We start from the raw sequence: 24,065 nt of genomic DNA, 5'->3' as shown, positions 1-24,065 counted from the left end.
TAAAAGATATAAAAGAACAGTTGACCACAATCCAGAATGATGTTGGGGAATACCAAATATATATGGTGAATCAAAAAATGAAGGGGCTAAAAAGGAATTTAGAGAGATTCAGCCATGAATGGGCCTTCCCTTATGTAGAGGATAGCTACTATCAACAACCCCCAGAAATTCCACACTATACACGAGGGTTCAGGGGTGGACGCCGGCAAGGCAGACGGATGTTCAATAATTGGACGTTTGACAATACTAGCAGTGAAGAGGATGATTGCAATGGACAACCCTCTACCTCTGCTTCCACGTCCAGCTTCAACCAAAGAGTTAGATTTAACACCACAGAAAGGCCCAACGAAGATCTGGGAGTCATGTTGAGGAATTTTTTAGAACAGCGCCCCCCAGATCAGAGAGGGACCAGCTACAGGGGGAGGGGCAGAGGCAGAGCACGCCACAACAACAACCCATCGTGGCAGAATTTCTCGCCCAGGATCACCCGCAGCAGGGGCAGAACACCCCAGTAACCACGAAGGAGAATGACATTGTGGTTAATATATCATCACATACCTTGACAACAGACGAGCACAGGGTTTTAAACAAAGGCCTGGGATATGTTCCTACTCCCAAACATGACAGCTTTAAGCTGCGAGGTGAACTTTATGGATTGATGCGGAAGATCAAATTTAAAAAATTCTTCCACGAAAAAGAAACTGAGGCACCTTCTGTGTTTTCTACAAGTCTGCGACGACCATCTCAATTCTGCCCCCTAATCATTCTATTGGCCCTGAAGTCTTTGTTTTTGAACAGAAAATCATGCAGGACATTACCACTTTGGAAAAACAACAGCAGGGCTATAGCCGCAGCAATATGACACAGGCTGACTGGCTAGCAGTACATTCCCTTCAGCGGAACTCCAGCATCACCATCAAACCTGCTGACAAGGGGGGAGCGGTGGTGGTGCTGGACACTGCGGATTATGAGTTGGAGGTGTCCAGATTGCTTGACATACGCCACAATTACCAACCTCTCATGAGAGACCCCACTAAGAACTTACAGACGACCATTCAAACTATGGTCGCGGAGGCTAAAGCAAAGAAATGGCTTACGGCTAAGGAAGCGGACTTTTTGATTAATGAGAAACCCAGGACTCCTGCTTTTTACATCGTCCCAAAGATTCATAAGGCACAGAGGCCCCCCCCGGGACGCCCCATAGTATCGGGGATTCAGTCTGTTCTGGAACCGTTATCCCAATACGCAGATTTCTTTTTGAGGGAATGTGTGATTACTCAACCCTCCTATGTACAGGACACCACAGCAGTCTTAAAAATCCTGGACGACACTGTGTTTGATCCTCAACATCAATTCCTGGTCACGATTGACATAGAATCGTTATACACCAGTATCCCCCAGGAAGCAACGCTGGTGGCAGCAGCACGCGCCCTGGGAGAATGTGAATGGTTCTATGATGTCCCCCAAACCTTTGTTCTTCAATGTATCGAATTGGCCTTAACAAAAAACGTTTTTGCCTACAAGGACCAGCTATACCTGCAAGTGTCCGGTACATCGATGGGGGCTACATTTGCCCCCAGTCTAGCTTATATTTATGTGGGCCAATTCGAGACTAATTACATCTTTGTTAGACGGACCGGGAGGGTCGGCCGAGGACAGGGGGAGAGGTCTCCGGGGAGAGCCGTCTCCAGCGATCGTACAGACAAATAACTTCCCCCCCACAGACAGATACCACACAAGGAGAAGATTTAGCGTTCTTTATAAGCACTTCTTAAGGTACGACGGAATGGTACAAGGAGGTCTGGACTCAGGGGTCCCCTCGATTCAAGTCTCTCAAGGTAGGGAAAGGGGGTAGCGGGACAGTCTGGTTACCAGTCTGGTAAGTGAGATGGTCTGGTGGGTAGCTCACAATCCTCGAGCTTGGTGGTTTAGCTGGTACGGGCCGCGGCAGCGCCAGCAGGTCCCGGTAGAGATGGTCGATACACGGTCCGCGGCAGCGCCAGCAGGTCCCGGTGAAGATGGTCGATGTACGGTCCGCGGCAGCGCCAGCAGGTCCCGGTGAAGATGGTCGTTACAACGGGCCGCGGCAGCGCCAGCAGGTCCCGACGAGGATGGATGTTGCAGAAGGCCGCGGCAGCGCCAGCAGGCAGGACGATAGTTCGCAAGATAGGGCTACGGCAGCGCCAGTAGTCCGTCAAGGCTGAGTTCTCTCGGTGTCTCTCGACTCCAGGATACAACTGCCTTCCTGCTCCGGAGCTGCTCCAGTTATAGGGCAGGCGCCCTTTGATGTTCGGACCCTCGTACTTGGAGGTCGGAGGGTCCGGGATGAAGGTGTCCAGACACCCAGCAGGGGGTGGAGCCAGCGCCTGGGGGAGCTGGAGGCGATCGGCACCTGGCGGGGGAGAGCCCTTGACGCTTCGTTCCCCCATTGACCTGCCAAGTGGTCCGCTCACCTCCTGGGTGGATGGTGGTGCCGGGAAGTCGGGGCCGGCCAGGCCCAGGGTTAGGGTCGGGTGGAGGCCACGCGGCCTCGTGGCACAGGGCCCAATATGGCGGCTTGACCCGGCCGGGGGAGCCGGTGGTGGCTGGGGCCCGTGATACATGGAGGTCCGAGGGCAGGAGTTCCGTCGGGAGACGGGGTGCGGGTGGTTTTCGTGGGTCACGCCTGGCGGGCCGGGGCTTGGGCCCTGTCATGCGGGGAGGGAGCAAGCCCTTCGTGTGGCCTGTCCAACATGTGTCCCCCCCAGCTGAAGGCGGGGAGAGTCACCCATCTTCTTGGGGACTCTCCTCGTCGAGGCGGAAAAAGCGTGACAGGCCATCTGCGTTGGCGTGGTCTTGGCCCGGTCGGTGCTCCACGGTGAAGTCCATTCCCTGCAGGGAGATGGACCAGCGCAATAGTTTTGGGTTCTCCCCCCGCATCTGCATCAGCCACTGCAGGGGTCGATGGTCGGTTTGTACCCGGAAGTGGGTACCGAAGAGATAGGGCCGGAGCTTTTTGAGGGCCCACACTACTGCGAAGGCCTCCCTCTCGATTGTGCTCCAGCGCTGTTCTCGGGCCAGGAGACGTCGGCTAATGAAGGCCACCGGCTGGTCATGACCTTCGGGGTTCAATTGGGAAAGACCCGCTCCGATGCCGTGGTCGGAGGCGTCTGTCTGTACCACGAATTCCCGACTGTAATCGGGGGCCTGGAGCACAGGGGCGGTGCACAGGGCGGCCTTCAGCTTCTCGAAGGCCGCTTGACAATCGGGGGTCCAGTTAATCCGCTTTGGTTGGTTTTTGGACGTGAGACCCGTGAGGGGCCCCATGATGCTGCCATAGTCCTTCACGAACCGCCGGTAGTAGCCGGTGAGCCCCAAGAAGGCTCGGACCTCGGTCTGGGTGACGGGGGGCTGCCAGGACTGGATGGCAGCAATCTTAAGTTGCAGCGGGGCCACCAGCCCGCTTCCCACCTGGTGCCCAAGGTAGGTCACGGACCCTTGACCAATTTGGCATTTGCCGGCCTTAATCGTGAGGCCGGCCCGCTGGAGGGCCTGTAGGACCTCTTGGAGGTGGAGGAGGTGGTCGGACCAGTGGCGGCTGTATACAGCGATATCGTCCAGGTAGGCAGCGCTGAACTCTTCGAGCCCCGCCAAGACCTGGTTCACAAGGCGTTGAAACGTGGCGGGGGCGTTCTTCATGCCGAAGGGCATGACCTTGAATTGGTAGTGGCCATCGGGGGTAGAGAAGGCTGACCGTTCCTGAGCCCGGGGTGTGAGACCGATCTGCCAGTAGCCCGCTGTTAGGTCGAAGATACTGAGGTAGCGGGCGGCCCCCAGCCGGTCGATCAATTCCTCCGCTCGGGGGATAGGATGAGCGTCGGTCCGGGTGACAGCGTTCAAGCCCCGGTAGTCGACGCAGAATCTCAGTTCAGGTGTGGTGCCGGGGGCAGCGGCTTTGGGGACTAATACAACCGGGCTGGCCCAGGGACTGTCCGAGGGCTCGATGACCCCGATCGTGAGCATTTTGTCCACTTCCTCTTGTATGCAGGCCCGTATCCGATCTGGTACGCGGTAGGCCCGGTGTCGGATAGGGGGACTGTCCCCGGTGTCCACGTCGTGCAAACACCAAGGGGTGACCCCGGGGGTGAGGGAGAACAGTGTAGCGAACCGCAGCAGGAGGTCCCGGCAGCCCTGGCGTTGCTCCGGGGTGAGGGCATCAGAGAGCCGGACCCCGTCCACGGAACCGTCCTTCTCCTGAGTCTTCAGGAGATCCGGGAGGGGTTCGGAGTCTTCCTCTGCCCCACTGTCCGTAGCCATCAGGAGGCTGAGTTCTGAGCGCACAAAGTGTGGTTTGAGTCTGTTGGTGTGGAGGACCCGAAGGGGGTTCCGGGGGGTCCCCATGTCGATGAGGTAAGTGACGGGGCTTTTGCGCTCGACCACTTTGAAGGGCCCCGTCCACTTATCTTGCAAGGCACATGGTTCGGTGGGGGACATCACCCACACTCGTTGACCAGGCTCGAACTCGACGGAGGAGGCATTGTGATCATACCATCTCTTCATGTCTTCCTGGCTGGCCTCGAGGTTCGCCTTGGCCATCTCCCTGAAGCGCCGGGTCTGATTGCGTAGGGCCAGGAGGTACTTGAAGACGTCTGGAGGGGTCTTTAGGGGGGCCATCTCCCAACCTTCTTTGACTAGGCTGAGGGGCCCTCGCACAGGGTGCCCGTTCAGGAGTTCGAAAGGGCTAAAACCGAGGGACTTCTGGGGAACTTCTCGGTAGGCGAAGAGGAGGCACGGGAGTAGTACATCCCACTGGCGACGGAGGGGCTCTTCCAATCCCCCAATCATCCCCTTGAGAGTGCGGTTGAATCGCTCCACTAGTCCGTTCCCTTGGGGGTGATAGGGGTCGTGAATCTGTAGGTGACCCCGCATTGTTGCCAGAGGGACTTCATGTATTTGGAGATGAAGTTCGTGCCTCGGTCGCTGACGACTTCTCGGGGGAAGCCCACCCGGGAGAAGATCCCCATTAGGGCCCGGCCAACCACCGGAGCTGTCACAGTTCGTAGGGGCACCGCCTCGGGGTAGCGGGTGGCGTGGTCCACCAGTACCAGGATGAACCTGTGTCCTTGTGCCGTGCGGGGGTCCAGGGGCCCCACAATGTCTATTCCTACCCTCTCGAACGGGGTGGTGACCACTGGGAAGGGTTGTAGAGGGGCTTTCAGCTTACGGCCACCCTTCCCGCTGGCTTGGCACGTGGGGCAGGACCGGCAGTGGTTCAGGACGTCGTTCCTCATCTTCGGCCAGAAAAAGTGGGTCACTAGGCGACTGTAAGTTTTGTCCTGGCCCAGGTGTCCAGCCAGGTGGACATCGTGGGCCAGGTTGAGCAGGAAGTCTCTGAAGCGGAGAGGTACCACCAGCACTCGACCGGCCCCTAGCTCTGCGATTCTTTGTTCGCTGTATAGCAGGTCGTTATCCCAGTAGACCCAGTGAGATCCGGTGGAGTCCCCTGCGCTCTGGGTGCTGGCTTGTTGGCGGAGTCCCTCGAGGGAGGGGCAGGTCTTTTGTTCCTGGCGGAACTGTTCTTGGGTGGGCCCCCCTTCTTGACGCCACTGAGCCAGGCCGGGAAAGTCCGGGGGTGGCGCGTCCCCTTCGGTCGTCGGTTCCGTGGGGTTGGCCTCGTCGTTGTCTCCTACTGGGGCGACCGGAGGCGGAGGTGCTGGCCATTCCGGTTCTTCTGATCGGGGGACCGCCCGGGCGGCCATGGACCGGGTGGTTATGCAGGCCCAGTCCGGGAGGCCCAGCATCCCCAGGTGCTCTCTTCTCTCGACGGTGGCCCACGGGGAACTCTCGAGGTCATTCCACAGGAGGCAGTCCACGGGGGCATCATCCCGGACCGTCACTTTCAACAGGCCGGAGACCCCTCCCCATTCGAATGGGACGCAGGCCATTTGACACAGACTTTCAGAATTGTCGGCTGAGCGGACGGGGCAGAGAATGTTCGGCAGGATCTGTTCGGGCTTCACCAGGTGACAGCTGACGGCCGTCACACTGGCGCCTGTGTCACGCAAGGCCTCGGCCCGATGTCCATTAATGGTCACCCACTGACCGTATTTCTTGGTGTTAGCGGGTAGGGGAGCCCGCGGGACCATGTCTTTTCCCCCTAGGCACGCCAGAACCATTGCGGCCGGTTCCCACTGTTGCTGGGCCGGCTCATACTCTTCCTGTTCCTCTGATAGTCGCTCTTCCCCCAGGGCGGCGGCAGCTACCTGGCGGGGCTTGGGCGTTTGGTTCTGCGGGCAGCTCGGGTCATTGGCGTAGTGGCCGACTCGCTGGCATCGGTGGCACGTGACGTTGGCTCGGTACCCAGGACGCATCGGGGGGTTGCCCCGGCCGGCCGGAGGCGGGGTGCTGGCCACGGGTGTTGCCGGTAGGGCGTCTCTCCCTCGCCCCTGGCCTCCTCCTCCTCCCCGAGGACGGTGCTGGCCTTGGTTGCTTCGGTTTTGCTCGTGTGGCCCTCTCCGGCCCACTCGGGTGCTTTCCCATCGGTCAGCTTCGGCGGCGAGCTGCCGGGGGTCAGTCAATTTACTGTTGAGGAGGTGCTGCCTGAGCTCGACGAAACAGTTGTTCGACAGGTGTTCCCATACCATAAGGTTAAAGAGTTGTTCGTAGGTCGTGACATGGCTCCCCTTGATCCAACCCTCGAAGGCTCGGCTGAAATAGTTAACGTACTCCACCCAAGTTGTACCCGGGATCCGGGTGCAATCTCTGAACCTCTGGCGGTACATCTCGGGTGTGAGGCCGTAGCGGGTGAGGAGGGCCGCCTTCATGTGGTCGTAGGACGACATTTGGTGATCTGGGAGCTGCAACAGGGCATCGCGACCTTCGTTGACGAACCTCCCCCATAGTCCGGCTCCCCAATCACTCCGGTCGATCCGGTGGGAGGTCATGGCGATCTCGTAGGCTTTGAACCACTGTTGTATGTCGTCTTCTCGGACATACTCTCGGACAACATCCTTGGGGATGTGGACTTTTTTCTCGGTTGGCCCCGGGGTGTGCGGTCGCTCAGGCACCCCCGGTTCTTTATTCTGTTTCCGAAGTTCTATTTCCGCCAGTTTGCGCTCGTGTTCGAGTGTTATTCTCTTTTCCTCAAGCTCTCTCTGTCTCTGCTTTTCTTCTCGTTCTTCTCGGAGCCGCATATGCTCTAGATTTAGTTTCTGCTCGGCTAACTTTAGCTCACCGTCCATCTTGAGTCGTGCCATTTCCAACTCGTGTAATCTGGTTCTTTCTCTTTCTTGGATCTCCTCCTGCGAGAGGCCCGTTCCCCGCTCCTCGGGAGCCGTGGCGTTCCCCTCTGGTGCGACACTGTTTTGGTCGGAGGATCCGGCGATCCCAGTTTCTGCCCACGACTCAAGGGCGCGCTTCAAATCGTCTTTGGAACTCAGGCCGGTGGTAGCAATGCCTAGTTCCATACAGAATTGTTTAAGTTCGCGGTGGCTATATTCTTCCAACTTATCCATTTGGAACTTTTCAGTGGAACCGCTATCTTTGGCTGACATCGTGGTTTTGTTGTGGGGTGAGCTACTCTCTGTACGATTACGCGTTGATTCGGATCGCGCCGCTGGCCACCAATGTTAGACAGACCGGGAGGGTCGGCCGAGGACAGGGGGAGAGGTCTCCGGGGAGAGCCGTCTCCAGCGATCGTACAGACAAATAACTTCCCCCCCACAGACAGATACCACACAAGGAGAAGATTTAGCGTTCTTTATAAGCACTTCTTAAGGGACGACGGAATGGTACAAGGAGGTCTGGACTCAGGGGTCCCCTCGATTCAAGTCTCTCAAGGTAGGGAAAGGGGGTAGCGGGACAGTCTGGTTACCAGTCTGGTAAGTGAGATGGTCTGGTGGGTAGCTCACAATCCTCGAGCTTGGTGGTTTAGCTGGTACGGGCCGCGGCAGCGCCAGCAGGTCCCGGTAGAGATGGTCGATACACGGTCCGCGGCAGCGCCAGCAGGTCCCGGTGAAGATGGTCGATGTACGGTCCGCGGCAGCGCCAGCAGGTCCCGGTGAAGATGGTCGTTACAACGGGCCGCGGCAGCGCCAGCAGGTCCCGACGAGGATGGATGTTGCAGAAGGCCGCGGCAGCGCCAGCAGGCAGGACGATAGTTCGCAAGATAGGGCTACGGCAGCGCCAGTAGTCCGTCAAGGCTGAGTTCTCTCGGTGTCTCTCGACTCCAGGATACAACTGCCTTCCTGCTCCGGAGCTGCTCCAGTTATAGGGCAGGCGCCCTTTGATGTCCGGACCCTCGCACTTGGAGGTCGGAGGGTCCGGGATGAAGGTGTCCAGATACCCAGCAGGGGGTGGAGCCAGCGCCTGGGGGAGCTGGAGGCGATCGGCACCTGGCGGGGGAGAGCCCTTGACGCTTCGTTCCCCCATTGACCTGCCAAGTGGTCCGCTCACCTCCTGGGTGGATGGTGGTGCCGGGATGTCGGGGCCGGCCAGGCCCAGGGTTAGGGTCGGGTGGAGGCCACGCGGCCTCGTGGCGCAGGGCCCAAGATGGCGGCTTGACCCGGCCGGGGGAGCCGGTGGTGGCTGGGGCCCGTGATACATGGAGGTCCGAGGGCAGGAGTTCCGTCGGGAGACGGGGTGCGGGTGGTTTTCGTGGGTCACGCCTGGCGGGCCGGGGCTTGGGCCCTGTCATGCGGGGAGGGAGCAAGCCCTTCGTGTGGCCTGTCCAACAATCTTACATTGTACTAATCCCTTCCAGAGGAACATTGCCCTCTGGAAGAGATACATTGACGATGTGCTCTGTATATGGACGGGTCCTGCACTAGATCTTGACAGATTTCTCCAGTGGCTCAATGGCCTTGATGAATGTCTTAAATTTACCTGGTCTATTAGTAACGTCACAGCCACATATCTAGATCTAGATATCAGTGCAGCTAATCAGAAACTGGTTACTAATGTCCATCAAAAACCTACTGACAAGGACTCCCTCCTCCACTACAGATCCTATCACCCCAGGGCTTTGAGGGATAACCTTCCTGTAGGACAATTCCTGCGATACCGCAGGAATTGTTCATCAACTGTGGACTTTGTACAACAAGCAGGCATCTTGTTGTGTAAACTGGAGGCACAAGCATATCCTACCAAGGTTATTAAGCAGGCTAAAAAACGAGCCCTTAACACCCCTCGAGCTGCCCTCTTGGAGAGAACACCGAAGACCACAGGGGATTGCATCCCCGTAGTCACCACCTTTGGTCCCTTGTCGACTCAAATTAGACAAGTGATTAGGAAACACTGGCCACTACTTCACACCTCGACCATGACCATGCCCCAACCTCGCTTTGCTTTCAAGCGCTCTACCAATTTACGTGATCGCCTTGTGCACTCACGACCTAAGTGTGAGATTAAGACCACAGGGATTCCGCCAGGACATTACCGATGCGGCGGTTGTACTGTGTGTGAATTAACCACTCCAACAAAGAGTGTCACACTGGCAGGTGGCAAAATTTGGTATTTGAATGCATTTAGCAATTGCAATACGAATAACGTCATATACAGACTGACGTGTCCATGTGGCCTCCACTATATTGGTCTTACTACACGCAAAGTGAAGGTCAGAGTACAAGAACACCTGATTATTATTCGTATGGGGAAATTAACCACAAAGTTGGTCCAACATTTTGTGACGGCCAGACACAGCCCTTGCGAATTATGTTGGGTAGTATTGGAGCGGGTCTTGGGTGACATTTATAACATGGATGCCAGATTAACAACTAAAGAGGCACGTTGGATTTACCAGGAGAGAGCAGACCAAGATGGCTTTAATGATTTCATTGAGTGGAACAAGGTAGTGAATCAATAATCTATGCTTGACTACAACCTCACTCAATATAACAACAATCAGGGATTCTCAGTGCAGTAGATGGTCACATACACACACTGGAACGGCAGCTGGGGTAGACTTTGTAGTTTCTACATACCATCTGAGTAATTGGCTTGCGACATCTAGGGGGCCAGTCAACAGTCCGGGGCAATACCGGGAACTATGGGCACGATACATCATGATGTCCGGATTGTAAATAAATAAATAACATGTCGGGCCTTGAATTTGTGTTATGCTGTAGCTATTTACAATAGCATTTAGCTACATGTGGATTGATTTGAAGGGGTCCTTGATATCATACATGTAATATCCATTGTGTGTAGGAATCCCGGTTTACACAATATGGCCGCCATTGCCCTCAATACACGTCCACGCATGCGCGCAGTCAACGCGCGCGATGCATTTAAACTGGATACGGTCCATGAGCCCGTGATGGAGGTTGAAAAGCACCCGGAGTGTTAGACCGACGAGGTGAAACAGTTAGTAGGCTCTAGGGCATAGATCGAATATGGAGTTGTGCATATCTTTATCCTCAGAAGCGGAGTTGTACATTTAGACGCCTCGGTCGGGGCGGGCGGGGAGATGCCACTGGAGGGTTTATTTTGTGATAACCCCGCTACGATACAAACTAGTCACATGCAGACATTACAACTAGGCAGGTATGTGAATACGCCCTTGAGTGCAATGAGGGAGTGAAGTGCGTTGGTCCCCACACACGCTAGTAACCCATGTGGTCATTTCAACAACAGAGGGGCGCGTTTCGTAGCAGATAATACACGCAAGTAACTCACACGGGGGACATGACAGAATGTCGGCAAACATCACCAGGAGCCGGCCATTATGTGATAACGAGCGCAAATGTAGCTAATAACAAGTACATGAGCTTAGGTTGTTTCAAATCTATGCCCTAGTGTGGAATGACATTATGTTTTATCCTCATGCATTTCAGATACACGAATCCACGGTTAGCGGGCAAGCAGCTCAGAACTATCCGAGGTAGCATACATCCACCTACACTAAGGGTTGAGGTATGCTGTAAGTGAGCAACCCTAACGGTAAATATGAATGATATAGGTGTTGCAGGTATTGTTTTTACGGAAGTGAACCAATGAAAGGTGTAAATCGCTTTTTTGAATGTGTGTATCCCCTATATGAGCAATTGGGGTGTCAGACTGAATGTATGTGTTTTTTAAATTTGTGTTTCCCTTAGGTGCTGACAGATACAATACTGGTCAAAATAAGCAAAGCAGAGAAGCCAGTCGACCCTAGCCCTGAAGAAGTTGCCGCCAATCTATACAGGCAACGAAACATGTTGGTTTTAGTGGACAGCCACACAGCATAGAATAAAAGTCTCAAATAGCTAGTGTGGTATTGTCCGGTTTTAATTGGGAGTGACGTGGGTCCTGATCAGTCTCAGTCTCCCCTGTCTTAGGGTCAACACTCACTTCATTATTTTTGGAACATAGACACAGTTTAGATTATTAGTTCCACTTGACACTAGTTATTAGAATAGACACAAGAACTCTTGATTTATTTCTTATCTTCATTTTGGACGGCAGTTGCCTATGATGAGAACGTGAGGTAGCAGGCGAGTACCTGTCTGCACTGCCTCGTTGGGGTTACTTCCGTGAGGCACTGCCGGCCTCCTCACTTTTTTGCACTCCTTCCTTTGGGGTATTGGAACAGGCACCATACTTGTCGGTTCTGTTCGGTTTGAGTTTACCTTCTATTCCTTTTTCTTTTTCTTCTCACACATAGCATTGGGGAAATAGATCACCAGGGAAACACTCTCTTAAACACACCTAAATATTTAGGAATTTTCAGGGCTAGTGACACCAGACCCCCTTGGCGATTGGCAAATAGTGCCGCAGAGACGGTCCAAAATGCAACAATTTGTGCAAGTGCCAGGGTTCTTGATTGGGATGTGTTCACTGTGCTTATAAAAAACAAAACATTTTTGTTCAAGGCAGGTCTTGTTGTTTATAGGGTAAGAAAAGGAGCGCCAGGTGCAGGAGGGACATTGCTAGGGGTAAGAAGAGCAGTGCCAGCTGGCAGAGAGGCAGAGCTAGGGGTAAGAAGAGCAGTCCAAGGTGCAGGAGGGGCGGTTCCAGGGGTAGAAATGGCAGTGCGAGATACAGGAGAGGCAATGCTAGGGGTAAGAAGAGGAGCGCTAAGTGCAGGAGTGACAATGCTAGGGGTAAGAAGAGTTGTGCCCAGTGCAGGAGGGGCCATTCTTGGGGTAAGAAGATCAGTGCCAGATGCAGGGGGCAGTGCTATGGATAAGATGAGGAGTGCCAGGTGCAGGATGGACAGTGCTAGGGGTAAGAAGAGCAGTGCGAGGTGCAGGAGAGGCAGTGCTATGGGTAAGAAGAGTAGTTCCAGGTGCAGGAGGGACAGTGCTAGAGATAAGAAGAGCAGTGCCAGGTGCAGGAGGGACAGTGATAGGGGAAAGAAGAGCAGTGTGAGGTGCAGGAGAGGCAGTGCTACGGGTAAGAAGAGCAGTGCCAGGTGCAGGAGGGTCAGTGCTACGGGTAAGAAGAGCTGTGCCCAGTGCAGGAGGGGCAGTGCTAGGGTTAAGAATAGGTGTGCCCAGTGCAGGAGGGGTAGTGCTAGGGGTAAGAAGTGCAGTGCCAGGTGTAAGATGGACAGTGCTAGGGGTAAGAATTGCAGTACCAAATGCAGGAGGTTACAGTGCTGGGGGTAAGGAGAGCAGCGTCAGGTGCAGGAGGGACGGTGCAAAGGGTAAGAAGAGGAGTGCCAGACACAGGAGGGGCAGTGCTAGGGGTAAGAGGAGCAGTGCGAGGTGCGGGAGAGGCAGTGCTAGGGGTAAGAAAAGCAGTGCCAGGTATAAGATAGGCAGTGCTAGGGGTAAGAATTGCAGGACCATATGCAGGAGGGGCAGTGATGGGGGTAAGAAGAGCAGCATCAGGTGCAGGAAGAACAGTGCAAACTGTAAGAAGAGGAGTGTCAGTCGCAGGAGGGGCAGTGCTCAGGGTAAGAAGAGCAGTGTGAGGTGCAGGAGAGGCAGGAGATGCAGTGCTAGGGGTAAGAAGAGCAGTGCCAGGTGCAGGAGGGGCAGTGCTAGGGGTAAGAAGTGCAGTGCCAGGTGCAAGATGGGCAGTGCTAGGGGTAAGAATTGCAGTACCAGATGCAGGAGGGGCAGTGCTAGGGGTAAGAAGACCAGTGCCAGGTGCAGGAGTGACAGTACTAGGGGTAGGAAGAGTTGGGCCCAGTGCAGGAGGGGTAGTGCTAGTGGGAAGAAGAGGAGTGCCAGGTGCAGGAGGGACAGTGCTAGGTGTAAGGAGAGGCGTTCCAAGTGCAGGTGAGACAGTGCTAGGGGTAAAAAGAGCAGTGCCAGGTGCAAAAGGGACAGTGCTAGCAGTAAGAAGAGCTGTGCCCAGTGCAGGGGGGGCAGTGCTAGGGGTAAGAAAAGCTGTGCCCAGTGCAGGAGGGGTAGTGCTAGGGGTAAGAAGAGGAGCACCAGGTGCAGGAGGGACAGTACTCAGGGTAAGAAGTGCACTGCCAGGCGCAAGATGGGCATTGCTAGGCGTACGAATTGTAGTACCAGATGCAGGAGGGGCAGTGCTGGAGGTAAGAAGGGCAGCGTCAGGTGCTGGAGGGACAGTGTTATGGGTAGGAAGTGGAGTGCCAAATGCAGTAGGGGCAGTGCTAGGGGTAAAGAGAGGAGTGCTAGCTGCAGGAAGGTCAGTGCAAGGGTTAAGAAGAGCAGTGCCAGGTGCCAGAGAGGCAGAGCTAGGGGTAAGAAGAGCAGTCCAAGGTGCAGGGGAGGCGGATCCAGGGGTAGGAATGGTAGTGCGAGGTGCAAGAGAGCCAGTGCAAGGGGTAAGAAGAGCAGTGCCAGGTGCCGGAGAGGCAGATCTAGGGGTAAGAAGAGCAGTCCAAGGTGCAGGAGAGGCAGAGCTAGAGATAAGAAGAGCAGTCCAAGGTGCAGGAGAGGCGGTTCCAGGGGTAGGAATGGCAGTGTGAGGTACAGGAGAGGCAGTGCTAGGGGTGAGATGAGCAGTGCCAGGTGCAGGAAGGAAAGCCCTAGGGGTAAGAAAAGCTAGGCACGGTGCAGTAGGGGCAGTGCCAGTGATAAGAAGAGGCGTGCTAAGTGCAGGAGGGACAGTGCTAGGGGTAAGAAGAGTTGTGCCCAGTGCAGAAGGGGCAGTTCTTAGGGTAGGAAGATCAGTGCCAGGTGCAGGGGGTAGTGCTAGGGGTAAGAAGAGCAGTGTGAGGTGCAGGAGAGGCAGTGCTAAGGGTAAGAAGAGTAGTGCCAGGTGCAGGAGGGATAGTGCTAGGGATATGAAGAGCTGTGCCCAGTGCAGGAGTGGCAGTGCCAGGGGTAAGAAGAGCAGTGCCAGGTGCAGGTGGGACAGTGCTAGGGGTAAGAAGAGCTGTGCCCAGTGCAGGAGGGGCAGTGCTAGGGTTTAGAATCGCTGTTCCCAGTGCAGATTGGGCAGTGCTAGGGGTAAGATGTGCAGTGCCAGGTGCAAGATGGGCAGTGCTAGGGGTTAGAATTGCAGTACCAAATGCAGGAGGGGCAGTGCTGAGTGTAAGAAGAGCAGCATCAGGTTCAGGAGTGACAGTGCAAAGGGTAAGAAGAGCAGTGCCAGATGCAGGAGGGGCAGTGCTAGGGGTAAGAAGAGCAGTGCGAGGTGCGGGAAAGGCAGTGCTAGGGGTTAGAAGTGCAGTGCCAGGTGCGGGAGAGTCAGTGCTAGGGGTAAGAAGAGCAGTGCCAGGTGCAGGAGGGGCAGTGCTAGAGGTAAGATGTGAAGTGCCAGATGAAAGATGGAGAGTGCTAATGGTAACAAGAGCAGTGCCAGGTGCAGGGGGCAGTGCTAGGGGTAAGAAGAGCAATGCCAGGTGCAGGAGAGGTGGTGCTAGGGGTAGGAAGATCAGTGCCAAGTGCAGAAGAGGCAGTGCTGGGGCTAAGAAGATTAGCGCCAGGTGCAGGAGGGGCAGTTCCAGTGGTGGGATTTGCAGTGCCAATTGCAGGAGGGACAGTGTTAGGGGTAAGAAGAGCTGTGCCCTGTATATTAGAGGCAGTGCTAGGGGTAAGAAGAGGACTGCCAAGTGCAGGAGGGACAGTGCTAGGGGTAAGAAGAGCTGTGCTCAGTGTATTAGAGGCAGTGCTAGGGGTAAGAAGAGGAGTGCCAGGTGCAGGAGGGACAGTGCTAGGTGTAAGAAGAGCTGTGCCAAGTGCAGGAGGGCCAGTTCTAGTGGTTAGCAGAGTAGTGTCAGGTGCAGGTGGGCTGTGCTTTGTGTAAAAGAGCAGGGTAGGTGCGGGGGCAGTGCTAGGGATAAGAAGAGCTGCGCCAGGTGCAGGAGTGGTGGTGCTTGGGGTAAGAATGGCAGTGCAAGGTACAGGAGGGGCAGCATTAGGAGTAAAAATGGCAGTGTCAGGAGGGGCAGTGCTAGGGGTAAGAAGAGCAGTGCCAGGTGCAGGAGGAGCAGTGCTAGGGGTAAGAAGAGCAGTGCCAGGTGCAGGAGGGATATTGCTATGGGTTGGACGTGCAGTGTCAGGAGGTAGGAGTGGCAGTGCTAGTGGTAAGAAGAGCAGTGCAAGGTGCTGGAAGGGCCGTGCTAGGGGTCTGAGGAGAAGTGCCATGTGCAGGGGGCAGAGCTAGGGGTAAGATAAGCAGTGCCAGGTGCAGGAGGCAGTGCCAAGGGAAGAAGAACAGTGTCAGGTGCAGGAGGGACAGTTGCGGGCTTAGGAATTGCAGTACCAATTGCAGGAGGGGCTGGGCTAGTGGGAAGAAGAGCAGTGGCAGGAGCAGGAGGGGCAGTGCTAGGGGTAAGATGATCAGTGCCCAGTGCAGGAGGGGCAGTGCTAGGGATAAGAAGAGCTGTGCCAGGTGCAGGTGTGGCAATGCTAGGAGTAAGAAGAGCAGTGCCAGGTGCAAGAGGGTCAATTCCAGGGTAGGAAGTGCTGTGCCGGGTGTAAGATGGGCAGTTCTAGTGGTAAGAAGTGCAGTGGCAGATACAGGAGGGGCAGTGCTAGGAGTAAAAAGAGCAGTGTGAGGTGCAGGTGAGGCAGGAGAGTCAGTGCTAGGGTTAAGAAGAGCAGTGCTAGCGGTAAGAAGAGCATTGCCATGTGATGAAGAGGCAGTGCTAGGGGTAAGAAGAGCAGTGCCATGTGCATAAGTGGCAGTGCCAGGGTGAGAAGAGCAGTGCCAGGGGCAGGAGAGGCAGTGCTAGGGGTAAGAAGACCAGCGCGAGGTGCAGGAGGGGCAGTTCTACGGGTAGGAATGGCAGTGTCAGGTACAGGAAGGGCAGGAGGGGCAGTGCTAGGGGTAAGAAGGGCAGTGCCATGTACAGGAGGGGCAATTTTAAGGGTAAGAAGAGCAGTGCCAGGTGCAGGAGGGGCAGTGCTAGGGGTTAGAAGTGTAGTGCCAGGTGCATGCGAGGCAGGCCTAGGTTATGTTAGCCAAAGTACTGCATCTTAGGACACGCAGTTTATAAAATAAACCTTTTAAACTTTACTGTGTCTTTGATTACTCTTGTTGTGGACTGATATGAGAATAATAACGAACAGGTATTTCCGATTCCCACCATTCCTGAGAGTACTCTAAGTCGCTTGTTCTGGGTTGTCTATACATTGGGACCTCCGATAGAATACGGATAACGAATGGGACACTGATGCTGGTCGGATAGGGTTTCTGGGTTCTGAGGTGAGTTTTTGGTACACCACAATTCACTGAGATCCTGGTTTCCTGCGCATTGTTCTGTGCATGAGCAGAATCCCTGCAACAGTAGAGGCAGTGGTAGGGGTAAGGAGAGGAGTGCCAGGTGCAGGAGGGGCAATGCTATGGGTAAGAAGAGCTGTGCCTAGTGCAGGTGAGGCAGTGCTAGGTGTAAAAAGAGCAATGCCAGGTGCAAAAGGGACAGTGTAGCGGTAAGAAGAGCTGTGCCCAGTGCAGGAGGGGTAGTGCTATGGGTAAGAAGAGCTGTGCCAAGTGCAGGAGGGGCAGTGCTAGGGGTAAGAAAAGGAGAACCAGGTGCAGGAGGGACATTGCTAGTGGTAAGAAGAGCTGTGCCCAGTGCAGGAGGGGCAGTGCTATGGGTAAGAAGAGCTGTGCCCAGTGCAGGAGGGGCAGTGCTAGGGGTAAGAAAAGGAGCGCCAGGTGCCGGAGGTACATTGCTAGGGGTAAGAAGAGCAGTGCCAGGTGCCGGAGAGGCAGAGCTAGGGGTAAGAAGAGCAGTCCAAGGTGCAGAAGGGGCGGTTCCAGGGGTAGAAATGGCAGTGCGAGGTACAGGAGAGGCAGTGCTAGGGGCAAGAAAAGCAGTGTGAGGTCCGGGAGAGGCAGTGCTAGGGGTAATAAGAACAGTGCCAGGTGGAGGAGGGACGGTGCAAAGGGTAAGAAGAGGAGTGCCAGACACAGGAGGGGCAGTGCTAGGGGTAAGAGGAGCAGTGCGAGGTGCGGGAGAGGCAGTGCTAGGGGTAAGAAAAGCAGTGCCAGGTATAAGATAGGCAGTGCTAGGGGTAAGAATTGCAGGACCATATGCAGGAGGGGCAGTGATGGGGGTAAGAAGAGCAGCATCAGGTGCAGGAAGAACAGTGCAAACTGTAAGAAGAGGAGTGTCAGTCGCAGGAGGGGCAGTGCTCAGGGTAAGAAGAGCAGTGTGAGGTGCAGGAGAGGCAGTGCTAGGGGTAAGAAGAGCAGTGCCAGGTGCAGGAGGGGCAGTGCTAGGGGTAAGAAGTGCAGTGCCAGGTGCAAGATGGGCAGTGCTAGGGGTAAGAATTGCAGTACCAGATGCAGGAGGGGCAGTGCTAGGGGTAAGAAGACCAGTGCCAAGTGCAGGAGTGACAGTACTAGGGGTAAGAAGAGTTGGGCCCAGTGCAGGAGGGGTAGTGCTAGTGGGAAGATGAGGAGTGCCAGGTGCAGGAGGGACAGTGCTAGGTGTAAGGAGAGGCGTTCCAAGTGCAGGTGAGACAGTGCTAGGGGTAAAAAGAGCAGTGCCAGGTGCAAATGGGACAGTGGTAGCAGTAAGAAGAGCTGTGCCCAGTGCAGGAGGGGCAGTGCTAGGGGTAAGAAAAGCTGTGCCCAGTGCAGGAGGGGTAGTGCTAGGGGTAAGAAGAGGAGCACCAGGTGCAGGAGGGATAGTACTAGGGGTAAGAAGTGCACTGCCAGGCGCAAGATGGGCATTGCTAGGCGTACAAATTGCAGTACCAGATGCAGGAGGGGCAGTGCTGGAGGTAAGAAGGGCAGCATCAGGTGCTGGAGGGACAGTGCTATGGGTAGGAAGTGGAGTGCCAGATGCAGAAGGGGCAGTGCTAGGGGTAAAGAGAGGAGTGCTAGCTGCAGGAAGGCCAGTGCAAGGGGTAAGAAGAGCAGTGCCAGGTGCCAGAGAGGCAGAGCTAGGGGTAAGAAGAGCAGTCCAAGGTGCAGGAGAGGCGGATCCAGGGGTAGGAATGGTAGTGCGAGGTGCAAGAGAGCCAGTGCAAGGGGTAAGAAGAGCAGTGCCAGGTGCCGGAGAGGCAGATCTAGGGGTAAGAAGAGCAGTCCAAGGTGCAGGAGAGGCAGAGCTAGAGATAAGAAGAGCAGTGCCAGGTGCAGGAGAGGCGGTTCCAGGGGTAGGAATGGCAGTGTGAGGTACAGGAGAGGCAGTGCTAGGGGTAAAAAGAGCAGTGCCAGGTGCAGGAAGGAAAGTCCTAGGGGTAAGAAGAGCTGGGCACAGTGCAGTAGGGGCAGTGCCAGTGATAAGAAGAGGAGTCCTAAGTGCAGGAGGGACAGTGCTAGGGGTAAGAAGAGTTGTGCCCAGTGCAGGAGGGGCAGTTCTTAGGGTAGGAAGATCAGTGCCAGGTGCAGGGGGTAGTGCTAGGGGTAAGAAGAGCAGTGTGAGGTGCAGGAGAGGCAGTGCTAAGGGTAAGAAGAGTAGTGCCAGGTGCAGGAGGGATAGTGCTAGGGATATGAAGAGCTGTGCCAAGTGCAGGAGTGGCAGTGCCAGGGGTAAGAAGAGCAGTGCCAGGTGCAGGCGGGACAGTTCTAGGGGTAAGAAGAGCTGTGCCCAGTGCAGGAGGGGCAGTGCTAGGGTTTAGAATAGCTGTTCCCAGTGCAGATTGGGCAGTGCTAGGGGTAAGATGTGCAGTGCCAGGTGCAAGATGGGCAGTGCTAGGGGTTAGAATTGCAGTACCAAATGCAGGAGGGGCAGTGCTGGGTGTAAGAAGAGCAGCATCAGGTTCAGGAGGGACAGTGCAAAGGGTAAGAAGAGCAGTGCCAGATGCAGGAGGGGCAGTGCTAGGGGTAAGAAGAGCAGTGTGAGGTGCGGGAAAGGCAGTGCTAGGGGTTAGAAGTCCAGTGCCAGGTGCGGGAGAGTCAGTGCTAGGGGTACGAAGAGCAGTGCCAGGTGCAGGAGGGGCAGTGCTAGAGGTAAGATGTGAAGTGCCATATGAAAGATGGAGAGTGCTAATGGTAAGAAGAGCAGTGCCAGGTACAGGGGGCAGTGCTAGGGGTAAGAAGAGCAATGCCAGGTGCAGGAGAGGTGGTGCTAGGGGTAGGAAGATCAGTGTCAAGTGCAGGAGAGGCAGTGCTGGGTCTAAGAAGATAAGCGCCAGGTGCAGGAGGGGCAGTTCCAGTGGTGGGATTTGCAGTGCCAATTGCAGGAGGGACAGTGCTAGGGGTAAGAAGAGCTGTGCCCTGTATATTAGAGGCAGTGCTAGGGGTAAGAAGAGGACTGCCAGGTGCAGGAGGGACAGTGCTAGGGGTAAGAAGAGCTGTGCTCAGTGTATTAGAGGCAGTGCTAGGGGTAAGAAGAGGAGTGCCAGGTGCAGGAGGGACAGTGCTAGGTGTAAGAAGAGCTGTGCCAAGTGCAGGAGGGCCAGTGCTAGTGGTTAGCAGAGTAGTGTCAGGTGCAGGTGGGCAGTGCTTTGTGTAAAAGAGCAGGGTAGGTGCAGGGGCAGTGCTATTGATAAGAAGAGCTGTGCCAGGTGCAGGAGTGGTGATGCTTGGGGTAAGAATGGCAGTGCAAGCTACAGGAGGCGCAGTATTAGGAGTAAAAATGGCAGTGTCAGGAGGGGCAGTGCTAGGGGTAAGAATAGCAGTGCCAGGTGCAGGAGGAGCAGTGCTAGGGGTAAGAAGAGCAGTGCCAGGTGCAGGAGGGATATTGCTATGGGTTGGACGTGCAGTGTCAGGAGGTAGGAGTGGCAGTGCTAGTGGTAAGAAGAGCAGTGCAAGGTGCTGGAAGGGACGTGCTAGGGGTCTGAGGAGAAGTGCCATGTGCAGGGGGCAGTGCTAGGGGTAAGATAAGCAGTGCCAGGTGCAGGAGGCAGTGCCAAGGGAAGAAGAGCAGTGTCAGGTGCAGGAGGGACAGTTGCGGGCTTAGGAATTGCAGTACCAATTGCAGGAGGGGCTGGGCTAGTGGTAAGAAGAGCAGTGGCAGGAGGGGCAGTGCTAGGGGTAAGATGATCAGTGCCCAGTGCAGGAGGGGCAGTGCTAGGGATAAGAAGAGCTGTGCCAGGTGCAGGTGTGGCAATGCTAGGAGTAAGAAGAGCAGTGCCAGGTGCAGGAGGGTCAATTCCAGGGTAGGAAGTGCTGTGCCGGGTGTAAGATGGGCAGTTCTAGTGGTAAGAAGTGCAGTGGCAGATACAGGAGGGGCAGTGCTAGGAGTAAAAAGAGCAGTGTGAGGTGCAGGTGAGGCAGGAGAGGCAGTGCTAGGGTTAAGAAGAGCAGTGCTAGCGGTAAGAAGAGCATTGCCATGTGATGAAGAGGCAGTGCTAGGGGTAAGAAGAGCAGTGCCATGTGCAGAAGTGGCAGTGCCGGGGTGAGAAGAGCAGTGCCAGGGGCAGGAGAGGCAGTGCTAGGCGTAAGAAGAGCAGCGCGAGGTGCAGGAGGGGCAGTTCTACGGGTAGGAATGGCAGTGTCAGGTACAGGAAGGGCAAGAGGGGCAGTGCTAGGGGTAAGAAGAACAGTGCCATGTACAGGAGGGGCAATTTTAAGGGTAAGAAGAGCAGTGCCAGGTGCAGGAGGGGCAGTGCTAGGGGTTAGAAGTGTAGTGCCAGGTGCATGCGAGGCAGGCCTAGGTTATGTTAGCCAAAGTACTGCATCTTAGGACACGCAGTTTATAAAATAAACGTTTTAAACTTTACTGTGTCTTTGATTACTCTTGTTGTGGACTGATATGAGAATAATAACGAACAGGTATTTCCGATTCCCACCATTCCTGAGAGTACTCTAAGTCGCTTGTTCTGGGTTGTCTATACATTGGGACCTCCGATAGAATACGGATAACGAATGGGACACTGATGCTGGTCGGATAGGGTTTCTGGGTTCTGAGGTAAGTTTTTGGTACACCACAATTCACTGAGATCCTGGTTTCCTGCGCATTGTTCTGTGCATGAGCAGAATCCCTGCAACAGTAGGGGCAGTGCTAGGGGTAAGGAGAGGAGTGCCAGGTGCAGGAGGGGCAATGCTAGGGGTAAGAAGAGCTGTGCCTAGTGCAGGTGAGGCAGTGCTAGGTGTAAAAAGAGCAATGCCAGGTGCAAAAGGGACAGTGCTAGCGGTAAGAAGAGCTGTGCCCAGTGCAGGAGGGGTAGTGCTATGGGTAAGAAGAGCTGTGCCAAGTGCAGGAGGGGCAGTGCTAGGGGTAAGAAAAGGAGCACCAGGTGCAGGAGGGACATTGCTAGCGGGAAGAAGAGCTGTGCCCAGTGCAGGAGGGGCAGTGCTATGGGTAAGAAGAGCTGTGCCCAGTGCAGGAGGGGCAGTGCTAGGGGTAAGAAAAGGAGCGCCAGGTGCAGGAGGTACATTGCTAGGGGTAAGAAGACCAGTGCCAGAGAGGCAGAGCTAGGGGTAAGAAGAGCAGTCCAAGGTGCAGAAGGGGCAGTTCCAGGGGTAGAAATGGCAGTGCGAGGTACAGGAGAGGCAGTGCTAGGGGTAAGAAGAGCAGTGTGAGGTCTGGGAGAGGCAGTGCTAGGAGTAATAAGAACAGTGCCAGGTGGAGGAGGAACGGTGCAAAGGGTAAGAAGAGGAGTGCCAGACACAGGAGGGGCAGTGCTAGGGGTAAGAGGAGCAGTGCGAGGTGTGGGAGAGGCAGTGCTAGGGGTAAGAAAAGCAGTGCCAGGTATAAGATAGGCAGTGCTAGGGGTAAGAATTGCAGGACCATATGCAGGAGGGGCAGTGATGGGGGTAAGAAGAGCAGCATCAGGTGCAGGAAGAACAGTGCAAACTGTAAGAAGAGGAGTGTCAGTCGCAGGAGGGGCAGTGCTCAGGGTAAGAAGAGCAGTGTGAGGTGCAGGAGAGGCAGTGCTAGGGGTAAGAAGAGCAGTGCCAGGTGCAGGAGGGGCAGTGCTAGGGGTAAGAAGTGCAGTGCCAGGTGCAAAATGGGCAGTGCTAGGGGTAAGAATTGCAGTACCAGATGCAGGAGGGGCAGTGCTAGGGGTAAGAAGACCAGTGCCAGGTGCAGGAGTGACAGTACTAGGGGTAGGAAGAGTTGGGCCCAGTGCAGGAGGGGTAGTGCTAGTGGGAAGAAGAGGAGTGGCAGGTGCAGGAGGGACAGTGCGCGGTGTAAGGAGAGGCGTTCCAAGTGCAGGTGAGGCAGTGCCAGGTGCAAAAGGGACAGTGCTAGCAGTAAGAAGAGCTGTGCCCAGTGCAGGGGGGGGCAGTGCTAGGGGTAAGAAAAGCTGTGCCCAGTGCAGGAGGGGTAGTGCTAGGGGTAAGAAGAGGAACACCAGGTGCAGGAGGGACAGTACTAGGGGTAAGAAGTGCACTGCCAGGCGCAAGATGGGCATTGCTAGGCGTACGAATTGCACTACCAGATGCAGGAGGCACAGTGCTGGAGGTAAGAAGGGCAGCGTCAGGTGCTGGAGGGACAGTGCTATGGGTAGGAAGTGGAGTGCCATATGCAGTAGGGGCAGTGCTAGGGGTAAAGAGAGGAGTGCTAGCTGCAGGAAGGCCAGTGCAAGGGGTAAGAAGAGCAGTGCCAGGTGCCAGAGAGGCAGAGCTTGGGGTAAGAAGAGCAGTCCAAGGTGCAGGAGAGGTGGATCCCGGGGTAGGAATGGTAGTGCGAGGTGCAAGAGAGCCAGTGCAAGGGGTAAGAAGAGCAGTGCCAGGTGCCGGAGAGGCAGATCTAGGGGTAAGAAGAGCAGTCCAAGGTGCAGGAGAGGCAGAGCTAGAGATAAGAAGAGCAGTGCCAGGTGCAGGAGAGGCGGTTCCAGGGGTAGGAATGGCAGTGTGAGGTACAGGAGAGGCAGTGCTAGGGGTAAAAAGAGCAGTGCCAGGTGCAGGAAGGAAAGTCCTAGGGGTAAGAAGAGCTGGGCACAGTGCAGTAGGGGCAGTGCCAGTGATAAGAAGAGGAGTCCTAAGTGCAGGAGGGACAGTGCTAGGGGTAAGAAGAGTTGTGCCCAGTGCAGGAGGGGCAGTTCTTAGGGTAGGAAGATCAGTGCCAGGTGCCGGGGGTAGTGCTAGGGGTAAGAAGAGCAGTGTGAGCTGCAGGAGAGGCAGTGCTAAGGGTAAGAAGAGTAGTGCCAGGTGCAGGAGGGATAGTGCTAGGGATATGAAGAGCTGTGCCCAGTGCAGGAGTGGCAGTGCCAGGGGTAAGAAGAGCAGTGCCAGGTGCAGGCGAGACAGTTCTAGGGGTAAGAAGAGCTGTGCCCAGTGCAGGAAGGGCAGTGCTAGGGTTTAGAATAGCTGTTACCAGTGCAGATTGGGCAGTGCTAGGGGTAAGATGTGCAGTGCCAGGTGCAAGAAGGGCAGTGCTAGGGGTTAGAATTGCAGTACCAAATGCGGGAGGGGCAGTGCTGGGTGTAAGAAGAGCAGCATCAGGTTCAGGAGGGACAGTGCAAAGGGTAAGAAGAGCAGTGCCAGATGCAGGAGGGGCAGTGCTAGGGGTAATGTTGGACAGGCCACACGAAGGGCTTGCTCCCTCCCCGCATGACAGGGCCCAAGCCCCGGCCCGCCAGGCGTGACCCTGAAAAGCACCCGCACCCCATCTCCCGACGGAACTCCTGCCCTCGGACCTCCATGTATCACGGGCCCCAGCCCCCACCGGCTCCCCCGGCCGGGTCAAGCCGCCATCTTGGGCCCTGCACCACGAGGCCGCGTGGCCTCCACCCGACCCTAACCCTGGGCCTGGCCGGCCCCGACATCCCGGTACCACCATCCACCCAGGAGGTGAGCGGACCACTTGGCAGGTCAATGGGAGGACGAAGCGTCAAGAGCTCTTCCCCCGCCAGGTGCCGATCGCCTCCAGCTCCCCCAGGCGCTGG

The sequence above is a fragment of the Triturus cristatus genome, chromosome 8, assembly GCF_964204655.1.
Source record: "Triturus cristatus chromosome 8, aTriCri1.1, whole genome shotgun sequence".
Lineage (NCBI taxonomy): Eukaryota > Metazoa > Chordata > Amphibia > Caudata > Salamandridae > Triturus > Triturus cristatus.
Note: the sequence above shows the minus strand (reverse complement) of the source record.